At 39.2% G+C, this 7618-nt stretch overlaps 1 non-coding gene across 1 annotated transcript; it reads left to right on the top strand.

The window, feature by feature from the left end:
* Nucleotides 1-6596: 6596 nt before the first annotated feature.
* Nucleotides 6597-6760, top strand: LOC132489719 (U1 spliceosomal RNA). The gene has a single exon (XR_009532102.1). It is a non-coding gene; the product is annotated as a U1 spliceosomal RNA (small nuclear RNA).
* Nucleotides 6761-7618: the final 858 nt, after the last annotated feature.

The following is a 7618-nucleotide window of genomic DNA, read 5'->3' as shown; positions in this document are numbered from 1 at the left end:
TGTCATATTCCTGTCTTGCTACTTGTTTGGCATGGGGCATCCAGCACTGGAGCTTGCTGGCCATTGGGTGGAGCTGAGTCTTAGCATTCAGATGGAGATCTCTGGGAGAACTCTCACCGAATGATATTACATGGGGCTGGGAGGTCTCTGGTGGTCCAATGTCCTGAACTCGGCTTTCCCACATCGGAGGCTCAGGCCTGACACCAGGCCGGGGCACCAAGACCCTGTCAGCGACACGGCCAGGTACATGGGGATTCTCTTGCCTTTTGGGAAGTCTGAGGTCTTCTGCCAGTGTTCAGTAGGTGTTCTGTAGGAGTTATTGCACATGTAGATGTATTTTTGATGTATCTGTGGGGAGGAAGATGATCTCTACACCTTACTCCTCAGCCATCTTGAAGGTCCCCTTGCAATAGGAGACTCCACTGAAGATGCCAACCTCCGCAAGAGCTAGAGGTGCAGAAGCATTTTTTTTCAGAGGGTTTGCAGTTTGCTGGGACTGCAGAAAGGGAGAAAAAGAGAAGATCCTCTAGGGCAAGGGAGGAGCATTAAGATCCAGAAGTGCAGTCACCATTGCTTTTGGGACTCTTCTATCCAGTTTTTTACTTTGTTGCTTTTCCTCTCTAAATGGATATATACAATTGAATTTTGAAGTTACAATGGATCTGAAAATGATTTAACTTTTCTTTCATCTTGGTTGCCAGTTTGGTTGGGTAGAAAACTTAAGATTAAAAACAATTCTCTCTCTAATCTTCAAAAGTTTTGAAGATTAATGTCTGTTAGCAGGTGGCATTGTCATGAGAAGCTTGATACCAGCCTAAAATTATTAATCCTTTATAGGTAATCTGTAACTCTCTCCACCTCCTACTTTGAGTCTAATTATGTCTCCTTATGTTTAGTGTTCTAGGCTTTAACAATAATGTGTCTTGGTATGAGTGGTTTTTGTTCATTTCTTATTTAGGGGTGTGTGTGTGTGTGTGTGTATGTGTGTGTGTGTGTGTGTGTGTGTGTGTGTGTGTGTGTGTGTACGCCTGCATGTGAGTACCTGCCATTGCTTTGGCTAGACTGAGAAGAATTTTAACTAATGGTGGCAGTTGCCTCATCCTCATCTTTTCCTCACTTTTCTAAATGAGAAAAGTGTTTTCAAAATTCACCACAATTTTAACTGTTGAATTTAGATAGATATGCATTTTTATAATTTTTCCATCAAACTGCTCTTCTAAAAAATGTTAGGAAAAAGTCCAAATTCCTTTTTGTCATAGATTGAGGTGATCCTATTACATCTTCTTTGATATACTGAAAAATATTATTAACATATTTCCTAGTACCGAACTGCAGTTGTAAAACTAACACCTTCTGTTTATTGAATTAATTTTCTAAAAAGCGTTAGGTTTAATTTGATATTACTTTGCTATTTCTATTTATTCATGGATGATTTTAGAAGGTAGTTTTCTTTGTGCTAATACTGACTTTGATATAGTAATATGTTAGCTTTAGTTTATTTGGAAAGATTTGCAAACGTTATATGTTCTGAAACATTTTATAGACAGGCATAGAAATAATCTCATCTTTGAAAATGAGAAAGGTGAAAAATTTCACTTATAAAATTATCTATCTCGTACCTTTGAAAAAGGAAATAATACATTTGATGCCTTGTATGGTTTTAACTTCTTCAGATTTTCGACTTTTATAAATTTTAGCACATCATGTTTTTCCAGATGGTTTTCTATTTCATCTACATGTTCAAATTTACCATTACAGTTTCACTTAGCATATTAATCCTCTCTGTGGCTGTGATTGTTACATCTCACTTAAATTCTTTTGTATTTGTATTTCTCTCTTTAAATTTTCTTGCTTTGCCTATTTAAAGTCGTTCTATCTATGCTGTTTTCAAATCAGTTCTTAAATATATTTATCAATTCTATTTTTTACTTTATTATTTCTGTTTCTGTCTTTATTAATTTTTTCCTTAATATTCCTATCAACATGTTTTGATATCTGAAATCTTGAAATAAAATTTTAACTTATTTATATTATTTTTTTTGCCTAACATTGAAAGCATTTGGGGCTGTGAATTTGCCTCTGCTTACAGCTTTAATTATATCTTACTTGTTTTATAAGCAGATAGGTTAGGGTATCCCCAGAGAAAGAGAACAAAGAATGGCTTTCTTGACATAAGAGAATCAATTCCGGCCTGAGCCATTTTGTGATCTAAGCCTGGCCACAAGGCTTGCCCTTAAACAGGTCTCAGTAATTAATGATCTTAAGGGAACAGAGGAATGCAGGAACAGAAAAACAATAGTGCAGTGACAAAGCAGAGTCCTAGTTCTTCCTCAAGGGATATACATAATAATATATCTTTGAGTTCTGCAGGAACAAAGGCACCACCCAGGTGGAGGATGGAAATGATGATGCTGACCCTCTGGACTTCAGTCAACTAAGACTTGAACTCTGTTGACCTTTGCCCCAATTCTACACTGAATTCTCCAGCTCAAGCCCCATCATGAATATGGGGTTAAAACCTCCCCAGTTTTGCTGTTCAGGGAGACACTGCTTTGGGAAAGATCCATGTGTTCTCCTTACTTGCTGCAAGTAATAATAAATCCTCCCTTCTCCTGATCTTTGGCTTGGTTGTCTATTGGGTCCACACCCACTAAGAGGTAAACCCAGTTTTCAGATAACAGTTCTGATGTGTACTTTCCTCATTGCCCTTATTTTTGAAATATTCACTTTGCAATTTTAATTTATCATTTGATCCAAGAATTATAATGATTGTTGATTTCCAAGTTGACCTTACTTTAATTAAACTTTTGCTATTACATCACAATCTCCTTTTTATTTCTTAAAAATGTGACCATTTATCATCTATCTTCTTAATGTATTTAATTTAAATTAAATGAATTAAATTAAATGTAAAATTAAATGTATTAATGTATTAAAATTGTATTTGTTGCTTAATAAGTAACTATGGCTGCATTAAAAAGTGTAGTTTTTCTCTGTTACACAAATTATATATATTCATATATAACATTGTTTTATATACCCTGCCTAATTTATATAATATATACACCTGTGTGCAAACTTATGATGTCTTCTAAAAATGTCTTTCCACCTATTGATACATTTTTATTTTTTACTTATTTTTTAACAGGAGAAAAATAAAGTTTAATAACATGTACAAATGGAAGAGGCCCAGAAAAACTGAATAACTCATCAAAATGGCTGAAGCTTTCACCTTAAATACCATCCTCAGCTAAAGACAACTGAGAATGTTGGGGGTAGTGGTTTGGGACTTCAGAGTGGAAGAAGGCAATTCACATGGAGATGGAAAAGCAAATGACTGGTAGTCCTGCAAATATCTGGAGTTCTCCTTACCACACCTAGTCCATAATCTTTGCAGATATCTCTGGTAATAGTGCTCTTCTTGGCTCAGGCTCTTTATCTTAATTCCTTAGACAGTTAAGAGTGTGGTAAAAAGACTTCCTGAGTTTTCCATTTCTTAAAAATAATAAGCTTAAAATTATTCTCATGCCAAAGAGACACATTTTGGGGTGGCAAATTTTGCTTCCCTAGAGTGCCTTGGGCCAGGTAGAAGAGGTTAATACAGAAACACAAGGAGGAAGCTACCTGGCTTCCCAAGATAGTCCCTAATGGTTTAGGGAACTCAGATACCTGAATCTGAGATTTGGGAGTGTTCAATTGAGACCGATACTTCAGGTTCATCTCATCTTTTGTTAAGGGTCCTGTTGATTATAACTCTGATTATATGTTGCCTAAGAGAAGCCAAAAGGATTTGGTGCCAGCTGATTTCAATCTTGGTTTGGCTGGCAAGAGTAGCTGATGTCGTGGCATACACTTGGTAAAATACCCCAGGGGCTAAAACTCTTTCAGGAACAAGGGGTGGAATTGGGAAATAAAATTTCCTAAGATTTCTCAGTGATCCTGTAAAAAGCCCTAGGCCTCTTAAGACTTCATGCAGTATGAGATTTAGATCTACAACCATTCATCCAGTTAACTGCTCTGATCTGAAAGGATTCATGTTTCATCTCCTCAGGAGGACCAAATAGTTACAGTCCAAAGTACATCCCGTAAGGTGCACTATCTCCCTAGGAATTTACATTTCAAGGAGGAATGAGGGCCAGAATATTGGAGACTCCAGGTCTGGCTCCGGGAGAGATTTTGTCACCAGCAAAGCCCATTAACAGTTCTCCACAAATAAAAATAGAATAAAATAAAGTCTAACCTCTTTTTTTTCTTTCCCTTTGTGCTTCGTCTAGTTTCACTTGTTCACAGGGTGCTTGCTTCATGCAGAGGCCTCGCACCGGGCACTTCAGATCAGAACGCCTAGCGAGAAACGGCTGCGCTGACACCTCAGCCCGGAAGCGCTGCCTCCGACACTGCAACTCAAGATGGCGGTGGAAGGACATGCGCAGAGACGACACACCGCACAGCTCTCTGAGCATGTGCCAACCTGACAGACCGCGAGAACTCCGCCTCCTCACGCGCTGAAGAGAACCCGATCAAGCAGCCCCACCCACAGCCTTTCGGCTAGAGCGTGTGCTGCGGAGCTTGAGCTCGCACGTCTCCTTTCTTTCACCAAAGAATAAAGCTTTCCTTTGCTTCTGAACCAAACGTGGTCTCCTTTGGCTCACAACACCCGGCACCCTGCAGGGAGACCGTTGTTGGAGCCCGACAAAGGGTTGGTAACCTGATAAATTTTAAAAATATTTTGGTTGATATTAATTTGGAATGCAAATATTAATGTAGCTATATAGTCATTGTAGATTATAACTTCTGAAAATTTTACCATTCCATTTAATACTTTTGTGTGTGTGTGTGTGTGGTACGCGGGCCTCTCACTGCTGTGGCCTCTCCCGCCGCGGAGCACAGGCTCCGGACGCGCAGGCTCAGCGGCCATGGCTCACGGGCCCAGCCGCTCCGCAGCATGTGGGATCCTCCCGGACCGGGGCACGAACCCCTGTCCCCTGCATCGGCAGGAGGACTCTCAACCACTGCGCCACCAGGGAAGACCTCTTTTTCTTAAATTATTGTTTTTCCTAATGCTAATATCACTTTACCTTCTTTATTTTTCCTGATCTTAAGTATTTTTGCTCATCAATTAGTTTTAATTGTGTTGTTTCCTTATTTTAGGTGTAGATTATACAACAGGAGTTAGAATTTATATTTTAGTCTAACCTAAGAGTCAGTCATTTTGTGGAGGATTTTAATTTATATTTATTGCCATAATTGATATGTTTGTTCATGACTGTCATCTTGTTCTAAATTTTTCTTGAAGGTTTCATTGTGATTTTCTTTTGTTTTCTATTTCTTCATTCACCCAACAAATATTTATTGAGAACCTTCAACAAAACAAGAAATATGTTGGGCACTGATGAAACAACTGTGAACTGCCAGACAGCATTACAATGCTCATGGAACTCATTCTTGCAGGGGGAAAGCATTTAAAGCAATGATAATAATTGTAAGTGGTGCATAATGGCAGGTAGTCTGTTTACCAATGGAGGCATACAGAGCATCTGCTTTGGCAGAAGGAGATGCAAGAGGAGGTCTCCTGGGGAGGTGATACCTAAGCTAAATACTTAGGGATAAGAAAAATCTGAGGGCAGAGGGCAGAGGAAGCTTTGAGTTAAGTAGTGAGAAAAAATATGTTCAAAGCCCAGAGGCCAAAGTGTGTACTATTTGGAAGAATTAAAATAATTCAGAATAAAAGGTAGCATTCAAGATGTAGGTGAGTGGGAATAGGATGGAGTTGGAGGAATTTCATATTCAGACCTATTGATATTCAGGGGTGTGTTTGTGTGCATGTGTGTGTGCACATAGACATGCCGTGGCTCCAGAAAGACATCTAGATTTCTGTATGTAGAACAGTTGAAACCATGTGGATATTCTTCACCCAGAAGAATGTGGGGAACAAGAAGAGATGAGGTTGTAGGAGAGGACACCAAGACCAAAGGGACAGACAGTTAAGAGTGATCAAAGAAGATTGATCTGGATGACAGCCATGTACTGGAAAAGTGTGGTCCGATGAATGTCATTATGATAGCTTTTCAAAAAGAACAGAAGCATCAGAAGTTTTAAGTGTTTCCACATGGAATGTATCTTGTTCAATAGGTAAACTACAAGTTGAGGTTCATATCTAGTTTCCAAATTGCCTTAAACTCCACACAAGTTACAAAGTATGGTTGTATCTGTCCTGCTTCCTGGCACTTATGCCCACCAAAATATCCTGCTATATCAGATGGAGTTCCCCACAATGCAGATTTTCCCCCATTTCTCCTTTGTGAGAATCCTGAGACTGTTCTGTGTGGATGCGTTGAATATTTTGGTCTCTGGTTGGGAAAGGTATAATTTTTAGTACTACTCAGGCTATCCATAACCTGCCCTTTCCCTCAGTCCTCACTTTTCTCATTTGAGGTCACTTTAAGTCTTTTGCCTCAGTCGTATGTTAACTGATGCTGTGCTGATTTTTTAGGAGATAGAGCTGAGGGTTAGTCTCTCGTCTCTTCTTGCTGTACTACAACTTACTAGAATTTCTAGTTTGTGCGTCACATTCTACACATTTTAAAAATTTCACAATAATACTTACCTGGCAGGGGAGATACCATGATCACGAAGGTGGTTTTCCCAGGGCGAGGCTTATCCATTGCACTCCGGATGTGCTGACCCCTGCGATTTCCCCAAATGTGGGAAACTCGACTGCATAATTTGTGGTAGTGGGGGACTGCGTTCGCGCTTTCCGCTGATTTTCTTGAGGTTTAAGGATAGAGCTGTGTGGGCCGGCGTGGAGTTTGCGTTGTTTCGTGCCTGTAGCTGCTCCGTAGGGGCCGTGTGGCGGTGTTCCCGTTTCTGTGGTCAGGCGTGGTGTTTAACTGCCGAAAGCGTTACTTTGAGCTGGGCGGAGAGAGCGCCTGGACCTATCTGTGTTGGCAGTACGTTGTTCAGACTGCAGGCGGCCGGGTTGCTGAAAACGCGTTTTGCGGTTCTGGGGGTGTTGGTTTTTGTAGCTGGGAAACGCTTCCAGCGTTACTGTGCTAAAAATGGCGGCAAAAAAATTGCACAATAATGGTACACATTTAAAAAATTTTATTCCCTAGATTATTACCATGAGAATCTAGAAAAGAAATGATTATTAGAATCAGCATTGCCATTTCACCTAGATGTCTTCAACTATTTCATTATATCTTCATTATATCTTCAACTATTTCATTTCCAAAACTGAAACCTTACAGGTTAATTTAGGACTCTAAAAGTCAACAAAACAACCTAATTAACACTGTGGGGGGGAAAATTAAAAATATATTTACTACAAGTTAATGCAAGCAATATAATGTTCTAGAATTAAATTTAAGTTTCTCCTCATTAGATTAAACTACAGGAATGGCTCTCAGTCACTTTCAGGTCAATTCCTCCTATTCTTATTTTCGTTTTTGGGTTTGTCTTTGGCTGCTCCTCTTCTGTGTTTCACATACTTCCTGCACAGGCCTCACTGTATCCTATATCATATTTGTTTTTTCTTTTTCTAAGATGAGGTGTTTTTTTTTTCCTTTTTTAAAATTGAGAGACAATTGCTATATAACATATTAGTTTCAGGTATACAAAA

Source organism: Mesoplodon densirostris, chromosome 4, assembly GCF_025265405.1.
Source record: "Mesoplodon densirostris isolate mMesDen1 chromosome 4, mMesDen1 primary haplotype, whole genome shotgun sequence".
NCBI lineage: Eukaryota > Metazoa > Chordata > Mammalia > Artiodactyla > Ziphiidae > Mesoplodon > Mesoplodon densirostris.
Note: the sequence above shows the minus strand (reverse complement) of the source record. Positions and strands in the feature narration are given on the sequence as shown.